Genomic DNA, 20,540 nt, shown 5'->3' with positions numbered 1-20,540 from the left:
CTTCCTCCGCCTCTCTAATTGAAGGAGATTAGTCTCTTATCATAGTAGAACAAGAAATAGTTTGAGAAAAAGAACAAATTTCATTGATGAATAAAGAAGAATCATAAACTTCTATTTTTCTCTCAAAATTATTTCAGAAAATAAATCAAAACTAATAAAAAGATAAATGAAGGAAGAAGAAGAAGACTAAATTCTAAAAACCAGGATTCAGGAATCTAGATGATATTCTGGGGAGCAGAAAATAGGGCTTAAACGGGTCAAGTTTGGGCCGAATATGTGTTTACCCACATCCATATTCGGATTTTTAATTCGGGTCCAAACGTGGATCTGAATCCGACTAGGATCCTACTAGTTCAAACCATATCTGATTTATTTTTACTTTTATCAAATCCATATCTGGATCCTATCCAACCGAATTAATTTATTTAGGTAGGATATTTTCAAACCATTACAAAGTAATTTATTAAAAAATATGGCTTAAATATGATTTGAACTCAAGACATCTCCCCTTTTGAAAAGAAGTTTTAACCACTACACTTAATACTCATTTGTTGATGAATGATAGACTACAAAAATAAAAATATAACATACAACATACAAAATAATATATCATTCGGTATAAGTGGATATGGGGATGGGTCTGTATCTGACCCGTATTCGACTCGGGTCAAGGGATATCAACCCATATCTGACCCATATTTTAATTCAAATATACTTGAAGAAATCAAAACCGCTAAAAATCAGATTCGGATCACTTGGATTTCGGATAAAATCTGACCCATTTTAAGCCCTAGCAGAGAGGCCTTATTTATAACTTTATGACCCGATTAAGATTTTTGGGAAATCGAGTTTAGGGTCTCCATGATTATTGCGTGTAATGGATGTGTGCCAAAAATCCACATAGTTTTTTTTACTTCCACTGCGCTACGCTTCTTTGAATTTGGTCTTTCATGTAACATCTTTTTTTACATTCTTGATCACTTTAGGCTCTAGAACTTGAGCTTGGGTTGGACTCGTTGGATTACCTACAAAATCACACACACACACACAAAAGTAATTAGGCTATCCAATTATCGGATAATTCATGTAATCATGCCTTAATTAATTAATAATTAATGTAAAGCTCTATTATAACCAAAATGAAAAATTATTCTTAAAAATCCTAAGTTTTAGGTTAGAAAGTATGCTAAATAGGATTAAATGACAAACTTTTAGGGAATTATCATTTGACAGTTTTATACACTGAAACAGAAATTCGTAAGTCTTAAATTTATGATTGGTTTACACCTAAATTGGAGTCCTGATTACAAATTGCAACTCCAATGATGGTGTCATCAATTCGTATATTTTTTTCAGCTAGACAAAAGTATAGAAATTGGTTTCATTCCTTTTCAAGATCATTTGCCCGTTTTGGACCTCTAAAAGATTATAATTGGCTTAAACCTAAATCAGGGTCCTAATTACTAATCAAAACTCTGATGACAATGTTGGCAGTTCCTATAAGTTTATTTCGACTATACGGAACTTTAGAAATTGGTTTTGTTCCATTTTGAAATCTTTTTACCCATTTTGGACCTCGAGAAGTAAAATTCCCAAGTCTAAAAGTTCATATTTGGCCTAAACATAAATCGTGGTCCCAGACTCCCAGTTATAAATCGGAACTCTGATGACAATGTTGTTAGTTTGTATAGATTTTTTACTAGAATGAACTATATAAATTGATTTTGTTCCATTTCAAAATTGTTTGCCTATTTTATACCTCAAGACAAAAAATTCCTACGTCCAAAACTTATGTTTGGCCAAGACCTAAATCGAGATCCCAGTTATAAACTGAAACTCCGATGATGATGTCGTTGATTCCTACAAGTTTATTTTTACTAGACGGATCTGTAGAAATTGATTTTGTTAAATTATAAAATCATTTTCCCGTTTAAAATTGTTTGCCTATTTTAGATCTCGAGATGGAAAATTCCTTAGTTTGAAAGGTTATGTTTGGCTTAAACTTAAACTGGGATCTTGGTTACAAATTGAAGCTCTGATGACGTTGTTGTCAGTTCCTATAGGTTTTTTACTAGACGAAATTATAGAAATTGATTTCATTCCATTCGAAATCCTTTGCCCATTTTGGAGATCGAACCAAAATTATAGTTTGAAAGCTTATGTTTGGCTTAAATTTGAACTAGGGTCTCGATTACAAATTGGAACTTTGATGAAGATGTCGTCAATTATTATAGGTTTATTTTGTTTAGATGGAACTATAGAAATTGATTTTGTTCCATTATGAATCGTTTATCTATTTTTTTTAACCTCGAGATGAAAATTTTCTAATTTTGAAAGTTTATTTTGGCCTAACCTAAACTGAGGTCGTGGTAAAAATTTGAAACTTTGATGACAATTTTTTTAGTTCCTACACCTAACACACATTCACAGTTGTTCTTACTCATTTACGTTATGTGAAATGAATATTAATATTCGATTTACCTTCATGAATAATGTTTAATACTTTCCTCCGTTATCTCTATTAAAAATTAATGCCCATTACTAATAATGTTACTTGACAAAATAAGATGAAGTACCAAACATGTGGAAATAACAATTAGTGTACGTACCTATAAACATAATAGAATACAACATTTGTTTCCCCCTTCCTTTATCTGTCTTGAAATCAACAATGAAAAACGTTTAATTTTACATTTGCGAAGTTAATTTACTTTTTCTAGCTAGTAAGAAAAAATAACATTTAGTACTTAAATAGTACAAAATTAAGGAAAAAGTACTAAATAGTAAAATAAGTCGAAACCAAATATAAATACTACAACAAAAGTCCAAAAAAGATGTGTAGTAAATAATAATGTTCATGTAGACACCTAAAAATTGTCCGGTCAATCCTAAAAGCAATCAAGAAGCCTGCAATATGAGAGTTTGGCTCAAACTAGGGGTGTCAATGGATAGTCTAAATCCGAATCCGAATTCGAATTTGAATTCGAAAAATCAGATATTATCCAAAATTTTCAGATATTGGATTCAGATGTTATTTTAACATTCGAATGAGTTCGGATACGAATTCGGATGTTACGAAATCCGATTCGATAATATCCGCTTCGATTAAAATACATATGTTATATATTCATGTTATACAACAAAACTCATCTATCTATATATATATATATAGTCTTATGTATTCGTGTTATACAACGAAGTTTAAATTTTAAACCTTTATCTTCTTGTAGACACCCCATTTTTGCACTCGCCTGATTAATCAATTCGTCAATCCGATTGCAATGATTCCCAATGATGGATGTGTATTCCATTGCTTTATTTTGTTACCAGATGTGTTTCAGAAATCCGGATGAGGTATCTCGAATTGACAAAACCTTAGAAACCACGCTACGTTAGGAAAATACGACCCCAGAAACACAGAAATCATCATCTTGCAGACCAAAAAGAAACTTCACGATAAAAATCACTAAAAAATTACCAAATTACCAAAATACCCCTAACCTCAAAACAACCCTAGAGCCTACGTTACGCTTAGGAAAACTCTCTCGAACACATAAAATAACAAATCGGAACCAAATAAATCATTTCACCAATTTTAACAGAATTTGACAAAATTACGAAAATGCCCCTCATAAAGTTCACAATCATTTCACATAAAAATTTTCATAAATGACACAAACCAACATTCTCATTGAATTCCTTACGAAAAACCGATTCTAAAACATCCTAGAACATTAAAAATCGACTTGAAACGTGAAAAGTCCTCTCTGGGGGCAAAACAGTAATTTCACAATTTTCATAATTAAAAAATTCGAAATTAATAAATAAAATATTAAATAATTAAAGTGAAACATTGATGAAATTAATTTAAAATTTTGAACCTAAAAAATCGATCAATCGGACTTTCGGGTAAAATTGTTGAGGGTTCGTGGGATATTTCTTTAAGGACCCCTCCATTTGGGCGTCCAAAGAATTAAAGAAATAATGGAAGGGGGTTCTCCAAAATTTAAAGTCAATCAAGCAAGACTGTAGTCAAAGTATTAAAGTCAATCAAGTGAGACTAAAGTCAAAATTAAAGTCAATTAAGCAAGACTGAAGTGAAAATATTAAAAGTCAATCAATTAAGACTAAAGTCAAAACATTAAAAGTCAATCAAATAAGACCAAAAGTCATAATAGAATTCTAATTAAATAATAACTCTATCTAATAGAGTTCTAACTTTAAAACAATTCTACCTAAAACAATTCTAATTAAAACACAATTCTACCTAAAATAAATCTAACTAAAACACAACTCTAATTAAAAGATCTCTAATTAAACACTAACTCTATCCAAATCAACCCCTAAAAAATCTATAAATAGAGGTGCTCACACCCTATTTTCGTATCAAATCATAAACCCTAAGAGAAGTAGGTCTAGAAGCTCCCCTAGCCCCCCATAAACCCTAGTTTTGGAGCCCCAACTCCTTACCTAACATCCCCCCTTCGATTTTAGCATAAGAAACGCCTAAAAGCCTTCCAAAAACACGCCCAAATCCGCAACAAACTTGAAGAGTTCAGATCCAAAAGCAAGGAGATACCTCGGTCTAGGAGATCCGAAGTCAAATCCGGAGACAGAACGAAGCAAGGGAGCACGGTACAAGGAGCTCTTTTTGTCAGATCTGAGGGAACAAAGTCCTTGCTATCGGAAAGGTAAATTTTTATTTTTATTTATTTTTATCTAGGTTTTAGCAATGTACTTTACTTGGGAATTTAGTAGAGACCGGCTTTGGCCGGGCGGGGTTGGTGCCTAACACCTTCCAATCCCGTAACATGATCCTCGAATTCAGTTTTTTTGATTTTAGATTAGTTTTTATCCGTTTAGAGTCATTGATCGGTTCCTAGACCGTAATAACTAGGTGGCGACTCCCAAACCTCAAGGGTCAAAAGCGGATCCGCGCACCCCGCGGATCGAGGGCGCTTTCACTTCTCTAAACTCAAACGCAATAACTAGACGGCAGAGGGTGGGTTTCGTCGTTTCGACTGGTCGATCTCCATAACCAACATCTTCTCCGGCTAGCGAGCATCTAGGTAATACTTACTTCCTTCCTCTCTCTCTCTCTCTCTCTCTCTCTCTCTTTCAAAGAAAAATCCCTTTTTTCACTATGTGAACTCCATGACCACCATATTCTCTGGCCAACAAGCTCCATGACCACCATTTTATTCGGTTGGCGAGCATCAATGATTTTAGGTAGATACCCCATCTCTCTCTCTCAAAGGAAAATCCCATTTTTTCCCTTTAAAAATCCGTTTGCTTCAACCTCAAACCAAAATAGGAAAATCGATTAGGATTTTTACAGATTGAAGATGATGGTAGAGATCGAATCTAATTTTTGTAGGATTTTTATCGGATCGGATATTCGATATACTTTTCAAATTCGAATTTGAATATTGGTCAGTGATATCCGATTGGATTCGAATTCGAATTCGGATATCACTAAACTTTTTCAGATTCGAATTCGGATATAGCACTATCCGATCGGATACCTATCCGTTGACAACCCTAACTCAAACATCTTTCAATTTTTCAAAACAAGGTCCATTGCAAGTTGGCCCAAGGCTTTAACAGCCTTTTTTGAGTTTTTACACTAGTCCTTGGGTCACCCAAAGACCATGACATTTTTCTTAAGACCACGGCCCAAGTCAAACTTCTTTAGGTTGTTGGTAAATAAAAAACCAGTGAAAAGTTTGCTTGGTCCTTTGTTCATACAAGGACCAGTTAGTTATTCAGTTATTTCTTGATTTGCACCCCTCATGTGTTACATAATTTTTTAAGGTGTTTTTATACCTAAACCCTTTTTTCCTCTCTATTCTCTCATTAATCATGCATTTGAAATGACCTCGATCCACGTGTGCAGATCCGATTTTTAATTTTTTTGGAAGTCGCCACTTAGTTTCATGGTCGAGGAATCAAATATGACTCTAAACAAATAAAGAGCACTAAGTTACGAATAGATTATGGGTACGGAGATCAAGTTACGAGATTGAAAGGTGTTAGGCGCTAATCTTGTCTGACGAAAGCCGATATCTACTCCTTTCAATTATTTACATTGCAAAAACAGTTTAAATTTAAAATAAAAATTATCTTTTCTTTCACCTAAGTTATTACGACGATTGGTTCCCTTAGAAACTAGCGGTGAGCATTCCTCATGTGAATCTTCTCGTTTTATCTATATTTTTATATCAACTTCTGATCTTCGAGAAGAGACTTTTTTCTTCTAGATTTAGATGTTTTTATGACTTTTATAGTATTTTTAAGATTTTTGAGTGTTTTTAGGTTAAAAATTGAGGTTTGGAGGTTAAGAATTGACTTTAGGCTCCAAATTTAGGATTTTGGGAAGGTTTTAGAGAGTTTTTGACTTTTGTTTTCTAAGGTTTCTCAAGGCCTTCAAAATTAGGTGGTAGAGTTTCTTTTTTAAAAGGCTTTGTTGATAAGATTATGATTTGATTAGGCCTCTTAGAAATAAGGAGTATCTCTAACTAATCTATTAAGTGATTTATATATGATTTTAATTAGTTTTATTTTAATTTTAATTTTTTTAACTTACGTAGAATGAGTTTTTTTATTTTATTTTGGAGAACCCCCCAATGAAAGATTTTTTATTAAATTATTTTGAATTCTTTGGGACCCTCGGGGGAGGTTTTTTAATTAAATATCAGGTGGGTCCCAATTGAATAAATGGGTCGTCACTTGAAATTTGGCCCATAAGCTTAATTAATTGAATTTATTTGTTCAAAAATTTTAATTTGATTTATTAAAATTTTACTTTATATTAATTAATATTTTAATTATTAATTTAGATTTTTAAATTTTAATGTTGAAAATTATCATTTTGTCCTCAAAGAAGACTTTTGCATTGGGATATTATTTTTTGACGTTTTGCAACGTTTCGAAATTGAAATTTTCATAAAGAATTTAATAAAAATATTGATTTGTATTACTTATGGGTTTTTGACATAAAATAATCGAGGACCGTATGAGGGGCATTTTTATAATTTTGTTGAATTTTATGAAAATTGGCAAAACAGTTATTTGATTTTAGTTTGTTATTTTATATGTTCAAAAATATTTTCTTAAGCGTAACATACCTTCTAAGGATGTTCACTGTCAGGGGTATTTTGATGAATTAATAATTGTTTGATGATTTTTCTTGTAAAGCTTCTTTTAGTCTCAAAATGATGATTTCTATGTTTTCGATCATATTTTCTAGTGTAATGTGGTTTCTAAAATTTGTTTGCTTAAAATATCACATCTGAGCTTTGAAAATATATTTAATAACAAATAAAATTTTAGAATATTCATCCATCATCGAGAACCATCACAATCGAATTGATGAGTTGATAACTCAGACGAGTGCAAAAAATGAGGTGTCTACAAATGCCCCTCTTTGGCAGAGGGTTAAAGAAAATTAGATAGAAAATCTACTTTAGTAAATAGTGCGTTATTCGAAATGTCAAAATTAATGATAGTTCATTTTGCAGCCTAATTCAGTAATTTATCGAGACGTTCGAATCTCTGAGGATAAAACTCTCCCTGAAATAAAAGTTGTCATCTTTAAGTGTGAGCTCTCACTAACAATGTCAGATCTTTGAATTTTGAAAAATTCTCCCTGACTAATACAAATGAAATAAATGTGCACTTGTTTTCAATAGTGTAATGATGATTTTGAAATGACGCACCTCTATCTTGCGCATTCATGATGGGAAGATGATGAACTTCAAAATAGAAGACTGAGTAAGATGACTGATAAAAAAATCTTAAGAAAAATTTGGGTAAAGTCTAAGCAAGGTCTGAGTAGTCTAAGCAAAATCTGAGTAAGGTCTGTATAAGTCTAAGCAAAATCTAAATAAGATCGAGGCAAAATCTAAGTAAGGTCTGAGCATAATCTAAGTAAGATATGAGTAAGGTCTGAGTAAATCTAAGGTCTGAGAAAAATCTGAGTAAGGTTTAAGCAAAATCTAAGAAAATCTAAATGTCCTACTCTACCTACTCTGGGTGAAAGAGTAATAGACTAGATTTTGGGAATCCTATTCTACCTAATCTGAGTGAAAGAGTAATGAACTATTTCTTAAGATTTCTACTCTATGTACTCTGGGTGAAAGATTAATAAATTAAATTCTAGGAGTTCAACTCTATATACTCTGGGTGAATGAGTAATGAACTATTTTCTAGGAGTCCTACTCTACGTACTCTGGGTAAAAGAGTAATGAACTATTTCTTGGGAATTCTACTCTACATACTTTGGATGAAAGAGTAATGGATCATTTTCTAGGAGTCCTACTCTACCTACTCTGGGTGAAAAAATAATGGATTAGATTCTATAGTTCTACTTTACTTATTCTGGGTGAAAAAGTAATGATTTATTGTTCTAGGTAAAATCTATGTGAGATTAGAAACACTTCCATTTTTAACCTCGGGAGTTTTCAAAACATTTATGAATTTAGGCCAACTTTTTAACATCTTTTGAATCTCAGGGGTTTTCAAAAATTATTATCAAGAGGGTAACCTTTAATTCAGGGTTACCATTATCCTTTGGGATTAAGATTGATCAAGCTTGAAAATAAAATGCCCTTAGTTTGATAGGGAACATTACACTGGGGATAATTGAACATAGTTTGAAAAAAAATGCCCCTAGTGTAAAGGAAAAAATCTACACACTTTAGAAAAGAAAAGTGCCCATTGTTATGAAAGCTTGAAATCTTTGATTACCACAAGCGCAATAAAGGTTTAATTTTTTATTTTGACCTTTTATCATAAAGATTTTAAATCAGGCTCAAGGGAACAAAATATTTTCTTTTGAGATTCAACATAAAATTCATCATTTTTCTTTTCCGGTTAACTTAAGGAAGCGAAATTTTTTAGATCAATCATAGACAAGATACTCGTGACTTTTGAATTTTTGTTTGGGTTAACTTGGGCATTGATTTTATCCTAAAATTGATGAAGCTTGGTCATTTTGACTTTTGATGTTTTGGCTCAGACCGTCTTTTAAGATTTTCAACTCGATGGAGATTTTCTTTTGGTTGCTCTAAATTTTGCCTAGATTATTTTTTTAGGTTTTCAATCTAGTGAACATGCTCTAGTTTTTACCTAAATTGTCTTTTTAGATTTTCGATCTAGCGAGCTTACAATTATTTATTTATTATTTTACTTTGATTGTTGCCATGGTCGTCCTTTCAAAATTTCAACCTCGCGAGCTTGCCTTAATTTTTACTTAAGTCGCATTTTCGGATTTTCAACCTCGCGAGCTGCCTTAATCTTTTGAACCTCTGGAGTTACTGCATGATCATGTTTTACTACTTTCCATGACTTTTTCATATGATACTTAGGAGGACTTTCATAGGAAAGCATAGGATTAGGCTTAGAAAAAAAGGTAATCTGAAGCTCAAAACCAAAATGCCCATTTATGGCATTTCTTTTAAATATTTTCTTTTTTGAGTTTTTTTTTCTATTTTGACAGTATATATATTTTTTCTTTTTTTATTTTGTTTATGAGGAATATACACATTTTTTTGTGTTGATGTGGTCGGGCCTAAAGTAACTTCTCAGGTTGCCTACGTACCCCAAAATTTTGGGATCAGCCCAAGACGAGTTCGAATTCATTCCCTCTCCTAGGTTGGGTGGTCGGGTTGAGAAAGAAAAAAGTAGTTCTTTTTTTTTTATTTTATTTTTTTGAAAAAAGTTGCAAAAGGCCAAGAAAGGAGATATTGAGTTGGAGATTCAATCAAAGATGGTTTCCTTAAATGTACTATCACTTGATCTAATCAAAGTTTGTTGATTTTGGTAGTTCAATTCCATTATGATCTTAAAGTTTGTCAGATTTTCTAGATAGTGTATCCTTGATGATAAATGAATCTCTCCAATTGGGTATAGATTTCCTCCTATGGTTGAGGAGGAGTGTTTATGTCTCACACTTTGACTTTCCTACCAAAAGCATAAGATACTTTTTTTTTGGCTTAAAGAGCTCTAAATTATTTTTCTTTAAGACTTTTGTATTGGTAACGAACCTAATCCGCTCTTAACAATTAGCTTTCCATTTTAATCGGTAAAACTCCTTTCATACCACATAACAGATAACAGTAAGCAACTCTTGTAGAGGATTGAGTCAAAGTTTGACATGTCAAGGGTGTGAAAGATAATTCATTAAACCCATCTCGATGTGTCTGACACATTTTCATGATGAAGATTTTTATATTCTTGTTAACTACCTCGATTAGTCTATTGATATGAGACTAGTAATCTACTCTGGGAGCTCTACTATTTTGAGAAGTCCAGTATTGATACATTTTGTTGCATCTTCTTCGCTCTTGCAAATTCTCACCTCACATATCGATGTTTTCATTTTATCGGGTGAACATTTATTTGGTGTCGAACACTACCCAAGCTTACATCCACACATCCTCGTACGATCACGCGAACAAGTCTTTTGAAGTTTTTAAGTAAATTCATTCCTCATGCTTCTTTAGGATAGTTCCTATCTAAATTTCTTAAGAATTATTTTTTTTTCTAAGGTCAATGACCTTTTACTTCCTCGATTAAAGGTTGAATATGACATTTATCTTCTCATTCAAGTAATTTGATTAATTTAAGAGGGGGTTCCTTGTTAGAGAAATATCTCATTGAAGCCATATTACTAGTTAATTTGTTAATATGCTCAAGGTATTTAGAAATTTCCTTTATTCAATTGAATTTAAATGGGGGCAATAGACGTCATTACAGACTTGACAAACTAACTAGACTCAATAGAAATAAAAAATGGTAGACTTGATCTAAAGAAAATATGACATTACTAAATTGATAAAAACTTGACTCAACTAACTCACAGGATTAGAGACAAATACCCACAATGGGTTTGATTATAGACTGATGACTCGGGACATTGTTTCCAAGTAGTAAGACTGAGGTATTGTGATCTAGGGAACATCTAGGTAATGTTGAGAGATTTTATGGTGAAGATTTTCAGGATCTTACGAATATTTGCAAGTTTAGATTTAGAGGCTATTGTTGACTGTTGACTTAATACTGACGTTCATTCTACCCAATCAGACTTATGACCCTAGCTAGGCAGTGGATGCTTGAGCTTAGGTGCAATGATAACCCTGTAACCCCATTGAAGGGGAATTAATGGTTGTAAACCCGAGAATAGGTTTTTTAGCAATTAGAAATAAAGGTCCCTCTTAATAGCATTTGTTAAGTTAACCATCTAGATTCAGAGTATCTAACCAATAAAACATTCTGAGAAAGAAATATTAAACGAAGATAATTTGCCAATTGATCATGAATCTTAGAAAATTTCAAACCATAATTAAGGGTTGTATGATCTTAAAAAGTAAGATCCAGGTTGTGTTAATCGGTATATTCCTTAATATGTTTTTTTTTACTGATCTCAATCTTGTCCAATCCATTAAATTAAACTGGCAAATACCAAGTGATTAGGACTTGCCCAAATGCACCTATATCTTTCTCAAGCGTACTCAATCACAAAGTACGTGGTAATTTGGATTGATATACGGTATAGGTATGAGGCTAAGGTTGTACCTTTCATAAATGGTTTAACGTTTCACAAGGAAACCAACCACATACTAGTACTATGTTGGCAATCAGGACATGTGACTTTGTGGCTTACAATAGGACAGAAGCTCGGGTTGCTCTAGCGTGGGTGCATCGATATACCTTTCAGGGTCACTTGATCAAACGGTATTGATGACCCAATTTTATATACCATAGAGGTATGTGACTGTAGGTGTGATTTTCATGAATGACGTCGCATCCCATGAGGAGATCAAGCCACGTACTAGTACCACGTTGATTATAAAGGACATACAAGCGTGCGATGCATCATAATTTAGACATTCTAGTGGTGTGTGTAAATAGGATGGGGTGCACCCGGGGCGTTTTTGGATAAATGGGCCCATGGGCCACATTACATCACCAAAGTAAGAATATCAAATAAATATTAATCATAAAATATAAAAATATCCATAACATCAAAATCAAGATCAATGCATGCACATCAAAGATATATATCAATTAAGATCATGGCATATCAAATAGGCAATCAATCAGAATAATGCAAAATAGAGCAATGATGATCAATCAATTAGGATAGTACAAAACAATATTAATCATCAAGATCGACACAAAAACTTCAATTAGGATAAAAATAAAAAATACTTCTTTTCATTTATTTTTTATTTTTTTATTTTATTTATAGCAATACTACTACTATAGCTCGAAATTCTGATCATTCGAAAAAAAAGTTTCAACCCTGGTCTAGCAAAAATAATATAAAGTAACTTGAGATTTCCAAGACTTGAAAACCAATCCAATTATTGATGGGATATTTCTACTACCCCGTGATATGTTGGGCCTTGTTAAGGATCACACATTCGTATTTGACCTGGAACCACTTCATTGAGTCCTTGGTGACCTTGTGCTGGATTCCGACATGAGACTTACACCTACGACGACAACCCACACGATACCCAGGGTGTTCTAGAACAACATAGAAGTCCATACCATAAATACCTATTGAAGGATTGTACTTGATCCCAAGATCGATGTGTTCCTGAATACTGAATCTAAAACAACCAGTATCACTGAAGTTCTTCCTCAACAACTTGTATTATTTCACATTCAACCCATTCTCGAGAAGCTACGTCACTTTCTCACCCTATTCCAAGACCTTAGCAGTTCTAATGAGGCGATCTCCACTTTCACTAATAAAGATGTTGAGGACGAGCTTTTGAACCTTAATTTCCCTCATAGACCTTGAGAGTTTCTTCTCTGAAGCCTTTTTTAGAGTACGCAGTGGTGAGTTCAACTATGATTAGGGCTTCTAGGATGTTCCAAATAAAGGGCAAAATGAGGAATCCAAGAATAGTGAAGAGAAGATCAATGGCTTTAACGGATGATTCTTCACCAAATGGACCACCATATGCTTTGAAGTAGATGAGAAAGATGAAAGGGATTGTTGTTGGTTAGAGAGAGAGATTATTTGTATTTGGAGGAGAGAAGGTAGGGTGTGAGAGATCAGAGGGTGTGAGAAACAAATGAGATTTGTTGAACTTTCGTTGAAGCGTGGATGCATAGTTGTTGCAGAGAAAGAGGGATCTTGAATACTACTTTGATGGGACAAAAGATAGGGTTTTAAGAAGAGAGATTGGGATTTGAAGGATAAAATTTTTTGCATTATTTTTTTATTTTGTAAAAAAGAGAGAGAGAGAGAGAGAGATAAAAAGTGAGAGATTCCTTTTTTTTTATTTCTTTTCTTTGATGCCCCTTTACCACACACAACAGCACCAATTCTCTCATTGGAATTTTTTTTTTTGTATATAGAAGAAAAAAAATCTTCTTTTCTCTCTTCACAGTAGCCCACGAATTGTTTCTTTTTTGACCTTTCATTTTTTCTTTTCATCTTTTTAACATCTTGCCAATCACACTCCCTTTTGTTTTTTTTTTTCTCTCATACTTTTATTGGCTCCTTATCTTAATAACCACCATTCTATCCTTAATTAATTATTTTTTGAAATCTTGAATTGTTTTGAGTGGTCAAAGGTGACCTTCGATTGGACGAAAAAAACCTTTAGGGATGAAGTGCCCAAAAACTATAAAATCAATCAAACAATCCACAAACATGCTGAAAAAAAAAATAATAATAATAAAAAAAGACTAGGCCAATTTTACAATGCACTAATATATTGGGATTTTCAAGTTTGATCATCAAAATTATCTTTAGTGGAGTCGCCATTGAAAACGTCCTCGATCCACGTGTGCAGATCTGATTTTTATTTTTTTGGAATTGCCACCAAGTTTCATGGTCTAGGAACCAAATATGACTTTAAACATATAAAGAACACTAAGCTACGAATAAATTATGGGTACATAGATTAGGTTACGAGATTGGAAGGTATTAGCATCAATCTCGTGCGAAAGTCGATCTCTACTCCTCTCAAATATTTACATTGTAAAATGGTTTAAACTCATAACAAAAATAAAATAAAAAATTATCTTTTTATTTATCCAAGTGATTATGACGATGAGTCCCCTCAGAAATTGGTGATAAGCGTTCATTGTATGAATCTTCTCGCTTTATCTTTATTTTAATATCTACTTCTGATCTTCAAGATGAAACTTTTTTCTTCTAGATCTAGATTGTTTTTTGTGACTTTTTTGTGGTGTTTTTAGGGGTTTATGAGTATTTTAAATTGAAAATTGGGATTTAAGGTAAGGTATTGACTTGGGACTCTAGATTTAGGATTTTAGAAAGGTTTGGAGAGTTTTTGACCCTTATTTTTTATGATTTCTTAAGACCTGTGAAATTAAGTGGTAGAATTTTCTTTCAAAAGAGTTTTGTTGATAAGATTATGATTTTATTTGGTTTTTTAGATATAAGGTTTATCTCTAACTAATTTGTTAAGTGGTTTAGATAAGATTTTAGTTAGTTTTATTTGATTTTTTTGAGTTACGTAGAATGGGTTTTTTAAAATTTTAGAGAACCCTGGTAGAGTTTTCTTTTTAAAGAGTTTTTTTAATAAGATTATGATTTTATTAGGTCTCTTAGATATAAGGTCTATTCTAACTAATTTATTAAGTGATTTAGATAAGATTTTAGTTAGTTTTATTTGATTTTTTAAAGTTATGTAGAATGGGTTTTTTAAAATTTTAGAGAACCCCCCAATGAAGAGTTCTTTATAAATTATTATGAATTCTTTGGGACCCCCAATGGAGGGTTCTTTATTAAATATCAAGTATGTCCCACTTTAATAAATAGGCCAGCACTTGAAATTTGACCTGTAAGCTTACTTAATTGAATTTATTTATTTAAAAATTTTAATTTGATTTATTAAGATTTCAATTTATATTAATTATTAGTTTTAGATTTTAGAATTTTAGAATTGAAAATTTATCATTTTACCCTCAAAGAGGACTTTTACGTTGGAATATCGTTTGTTTCATAATTAATTTTTTGTAAGGAATTCAATGAGAATATTAATTTGTGTTACTTATGGGTTTTTGACGTGAAATGATCATAGATCCTATTAGGGGCGGTTTTGTAATTTTGTAAAATTTTATGAAAATTTGTGAAATAATTTATTTGATTTTAATTTGTTATTTTATGTATTCAAAAAGGGTTTTCCTAAGCGTAACATATCCACTAGGGATGTTCTAGTGTTAGGTTTATTTTGGTAATTTAATCATTTTTTAATGATTTTTCTTGTAAATATTTTTTTAGTCTGAAAATGATGATTTTTATGTTTTGAGTTATATTTTCCTAGCGTAATGTGGTTTCTAAAGTTTGTTTGCTTGAAATATCACATCTGAACTTTGGAAACATTTCTAATAACAAATAAAACCTTAGAGTTTGCATCCAGTTGATAAATCAAACGAGTGCAAAAATGATGTGCCTACAGCATTAAGGTTCTCTCCTTTGATTTTCTTGTAATTGGGTAAGTTCTCAAACTCTTACCTTTGGATTTCTCAAAAGCAAATTACCTCATTAACCTTTATTTGTTGAGATTAAAATAAAGGTAATTAACTTTTAAAATCTTCCTCTCTTTGATAAATCCATGCCACCCATCAAGGAATCTTTATAATTTGACGAAGTTCAAGGGACGTAGACCATTTTATCCCTCAAATATAATTCTAGAACTTAAGAGCAATTACCTTTCTAATCTCAAATTTTTTAGAGACATAGGAGATTATTTGCTCCTTAAGGCCACACATTGAAAAAAATAATTACTTTCCATTGTACCTTAATTTTTACCAAAGTTATTGCCTTCCAATGACAAAGAAAAAATTATCCCTTAAAGAATTTTCTAGAGACCTTGTGGGAGATTTACGCTCTTATTCATTGATCGTCATGATTGGTAAGACTCATAAAGGTGTCAATAATGATCAAGGCCTCTTACTCAATGGTATTATAGGTCATTCAATATAGTTTTAATAAAATTAAATTGAACTTGTGGTGTATGGACCATTATATCCACAAAGGTCTCCTAAAAGCCTATAAATAGAGGATCTTCTAAGAAAAATGGGGATAATCCTTCTTTCCTCCCAAAATTTTGTCCAATGCTTTTTTTAAAAGCTTTCAAGATCCCACAACTCTGTCCAAATACCATTTTCAAGCCCTTTTAAAGATCCAAGAATGAGAAGCCGAAGGAAGAAGAAGACAAGGTACGGGTGTAATTTAATTTTATTTGCTTTACATGCATCCCCCAATCCCATTCTACCTCCCTCAATCTTCTTTCATCATGTACTATAAGCATTTTTCAAGGATACACTACAAAAGAAGGGCCTTTTAGAGGCATTTTTTTGGGGTGATTTAGAAAAGCGTCGCCTAAACAGCAACATCAATGGCGGTTTTCAATTAACTGCCGTCCAAGAGACTAAATCAGCGGCATCTGGTGAGAAACGCCTCAAACGATTAGAAAATAGAGGCGATTTTTGGTAAAACACCTTCAAAGAGACGATTAGGGGAGGCGATTGTTGCGAAACCGTCGACGAATCTAGGTATATTTTGGTCCAACGATTTCTCTATTTGAGTTTTGGGGGATTTTCTCGCGGGAACCCTAGAGACTCTCGATCTCCCTCTCTTCTTTTGTTTCATACTTTCTCTCTATCTCTCTTACTTTGAATCCTGCAAGAGTTGCAATTCCCATTAAATTATAGTGGTTTTATTTTTGGGCATGATTTCCCTTTTCTCACTCTTCGATCCTCCTTCTTGCAACCATCTTCCTCTCCCACTCTTTGATTTCTCTTTAAATCTTCAAAGCTCAAACAACATTAAAGATTACAGGTAATTTTAGATCCTCATTGATGGTCTCTTCATTTGTTTCTAAGATTTTTAGTTTTAGTTTGAGATTGGATGTTTTAGAGATTTTATTCTAATCTTTGTTTGAAATTTTGTGGATTCGAGTAGTTTGGGATGGATTGAATTCCAGAGTTCCATTATCAACGAGCTTGTGTGAACTGTTCAGTTCTTCACCGATTGTAAGTCTACTATTTCTCTTCTCAAACTTAGTTCTTAAAGCATTTTTTATTTTCAAATACTCCTAAGGTGGTCTCCATGGCTAGTGAAAAATATTTATGTATATCTAATTTTCTTGTTCTCATGAAATCCTAATGGTTGATTTCAAGAAGTCTCAATTACCTAATTTAACTCAGTAAAATTTCTTTAAAAGGACTAACAAACATAATTCCTTACTGGTTTAATTTTTATTTATTTTAAGACTCACAATACTGAAACTAGTTAATTAGTAGAGAATTCATCTAATATTTTAAGTTGGGTCATGAGTTTTCTGACTTTACACTTGTATTCTTATTTGAAGATGTTTACATGAATCTGATTGATTTTTTAATGTTTGTGATAGGTTTTAAGAAGATCTTGAATTTAATTTAGTTTGAATATTATTTACCTTATTTTTCTTATTCTAAAATAATGATAATGTAAACCTGATTTTAAACATTACTAAGTTGGAGCTCGTAGTTTGCAATGAATGATTTAATAAGTGTTCATCGGTATGTCAATTTCATTGTTTAATTAATTATTTATTTAATTTGTAATGAATTATTCAATTAATTTTCATTTTGATTCCATACTTGTGTTCTAACATTGTTTGTAAATGCAATGGAGCTCAAAAGAATCTCGTGACAATCTTATGACATTGGAGCTCAAATGAATGTCTAGTTCAGTATTAAACCATTTTTGATATTGGTGAGTTCCCTACTTTATGCTTACATACAATTTTTTAATTAGTCTAGATTGCTCTAAGTATGAATGTCATTTACTTTTCTTATTATAGCTAATTGATTAGGTTCACTTTGCAAATAGCATGACTGAACATGATTTATTCATAATATTTATCTAATTAATTAACTAGTTTGTGGATGGACTACAAGAAAGGGTGTGTTACTTGAGTCAAATTGTGGGCACTCTTTCTGTTTTTTTTTTTTTTAACGACTGACGACGAGTACATCTAGCCTGGGAAATTGGGGAATTTGTGTGTTCTTGTTCTTTCATGTCAATTCTGACCTTTTGTTTCAAGTTTGTTTTTCTTCCGTTGTTTTATTTCTATTTATAATCTTATTATTCATGCTCGTTGTTCTAAAGAAAGCATCATGTTTGCAGGAAACATTGAGTTGCTTAGATATTTACTTTCCAAAGGGGTTGATGTCGAATCGCAAAGTGATGTGGGTACACTGCTGATTTGGGTTGGTGGCCATGGACAATAGGACGTTGTGAAAGTTTTGTTAGAACACCACGCTGATGTAAGCTACCCACCTCTTCTTAAATGCTTGAATAGTTATTAATTTCTCATAATGTTGTCCCTTTCTTCAAAGTTTTAGCTATTGCTTTCTTCATACTATCTTATCTTTACTCAATTGTAGTTATGCTTTTTCGCCTACTTTTCATCTCAAGACTTTGTACTCTCTTATGACAATAGTCCTTGATTGAACGTTGTATTTTGCTAAATTCAGCAGTGAAACTATGGAAAATGAAATTCCTAGTTCTTCTAGTTATAATCCTGCTTTTATATGATTCTCGTTACTATTAAATTCACTTCTTGATTATCAGTGTTCTTTTTCATATTTGTGAAATTCACAAAGCCTAAATTACTGATTGTATATGTTGGTATACAATATTGGTTGAGATTAGAATGTGTAACAATATTAAATTGAAGATATGCTTTTTCTTATAAGTTGATTATTGCACTTAACCTATGATTTGAATGTCTGAAAAAGGCAATCCTTGGAAGATATCAATAATGTCTCTATAATCTCACAAGTGACTAGATAATGGCACTAAGGTAGAACCTTTGGTTGTCCATCTAAAGGTATAATTGTATAATATTTTTACACTACAAAACTCAAAACTCATGTCTATTTAAGGGCGGAAATAACTCAGCTGATTCCATAAGGTTGTTCAAATACGTCTTAAGTGAAATACTCGGCGATGCATCAGTGTTAGCTTTTGATTTGTTTCCCAATCCATGAATGGTTTTGGTCCATGTTCCATTTTTGAGGAATGGGGATTCTTATAGTCTAGATCTTATAACTGCTTTCCAGAAATGTGAGAGAAAGATCTACCAGAGGATGTAGAGGTGGGGAGAAGTGTCAAGACAATAATTGACTTGGTTAAAACAATACTGTTTTTAGATGTCAAATAAACTGACTTTACAATTGTACTTGATTCAATGCATGTTAAGTTGTTTATAGATAAAATCGTGTGAATGATGGTTTACTCCAATGGGCTTTCCTCTTGTGCAGGTTCTATTTAAACATTTGCAGGAGAAGCTCCTTGTTACTGAGGTTTGTTATGTAGATTTGAGGACATAATGATCATAATTGACAAAATTGTTCTGATTTTCCTCTTTGGGTGGCAAAAAACCTCTTGCTTGGAAAGATTAGCTAAATCAGGATGATTTGGGATAGCGAAAGCACTACTATTAGTATTGATTAAAAGAGAATTACTATAATCGTTATACAGTAAACATCTAGGCTTGTCTTTTAAAGTTCTATTTATATTTATGTCACAGGAAAAGTTAAAAGAGTCTCAGTATCAATTAGCTCCATGGAATTTGGACTCATTGAACCATCCAAGTTTTACTCCACAATCACCATCTCCTTCCATTGGTGCAGCACTGACTACTGCAATATTATCGTATTTCTTTCTTTAATTTCTCCCTCTATTTCATAATGGGATTTCCTTAAATTCATTTCTTTTCGTGCCAGAACAAAAATGGGCTTGAATTGGTGCCTTAGCCAGCATATTCTCATGGACAGACACCAATGTTTTCGACTTCCAATATTCAAGTAACCCCAGATTGGGGTCCGTTATCCTACCATACTCATCACGCTGGTTTGGTTGATCTTACAAAAACTCCTGAACTTGCCTGGGTATTGATAAATCATTCATGGAACTTGAGCTTGCCTGATGTGTAATTCCACTACTACACTATTAGTGCATCACACATCATTTACTTTTAGAAAGTGTTATGCTTGGGCCCACTTGACAGAGGTGGTGTTATATAGTTTCGATGGATTTGAATCATGATAATCACTACCAGGATTATGAATAACATGCTAAAATTAGAAAAGTGTTCATAGTTTTTTGCGTATGAATCACTATGAATAATTCAATGTATTCTTCCAGCCCTTCTAGGAGGATGGATCATGGAAGGAAAATTCAAAGGTGAAGGTAAAATGAATATTATATCGAAGTGACCTGATTTATGAACTATTTAATCTTTATGATTGTCTGTGACATTATGAGAAAAAGCCCAAAAATCATTTATCTAGCTAACTAAATTAGTTCACATTTCTGGTTATTCTACATAGTTGATGACTGGTACTTGTGTCCAATTGCTAGAAACAGTCTTAAATCCTATTAGGTAACTGGCTTGTAGATTAGATGCTTTATTTTTTTCATGTCATTGTCATTATCATCACTAACAGTGCCTTATCTAACTATCAAAAAGAAGGAAAAAGAGAAAAAGAGA

The 20,540-nt window shown here is 32.4% G+C and overlaps 1 long non-coding RNA gene and 1 pseudogene across 4 annotated transcripts; one reads left to right on the top strand and one right to left on the bottom strand.

The window, feature by feature from the left end:
- Positions 1-12,388: 12,388 nt before the first annotated feature.
- On the bottom strand, positions 12,389-12,805 carry LOC147393233 (large ribosomal subunit protein uL5z pseudogene; annotated as a pseudogene).
- A 2,453-nt stretch (positions 12,806-15,258) lies between these two features.
- Positions 15,259-19,695, top strand: LOC147393232 (uncharacterized). Of its 4 annotated transcripts, none has more exons than XR_015182211.1 (6): positions 15,259-16,551; positions 16,961-17,031; positions 17,675-17,755; positions 18,170-18,309; positions 19,309-19,350; positions 19,578-19,695. It is a non-coding gene; the product is annotated as an uncharacterized LOC147393232 (long non-coding RNA). The 4 variants fall into 4 exon arrangements; XR_015182209.1 differs by having other exon boundaries at positions 15,259-16,837; XR_015182212.1 differs by lacking the exon at positions 17,675-17,755 and having other exon boundaries at positions 15,274-16,551.
- The last annotated feature ends 845 nt before the right edge of the window (positions 19,696-20,540 follow it).

Source organism: Akebia trifoliata, chromosome 10 (genome assembly GCF_017979445.1).
Source record: "Akebia trifoliata isolate Shusen 1 chromosome 10, ASM1797944v1, whole genome shotgun sequence".
Classification (NCBI taxonomy): Eukaryota; Viridiplantae; Streptophyta; class Magnoliopsida; order Ranunculales; family Lardizabalaceae; genus Akebia; species Akebia trifoliata.
This window is presented reverse-complemented; position numbering and strand designations above follow the sequence as displayed.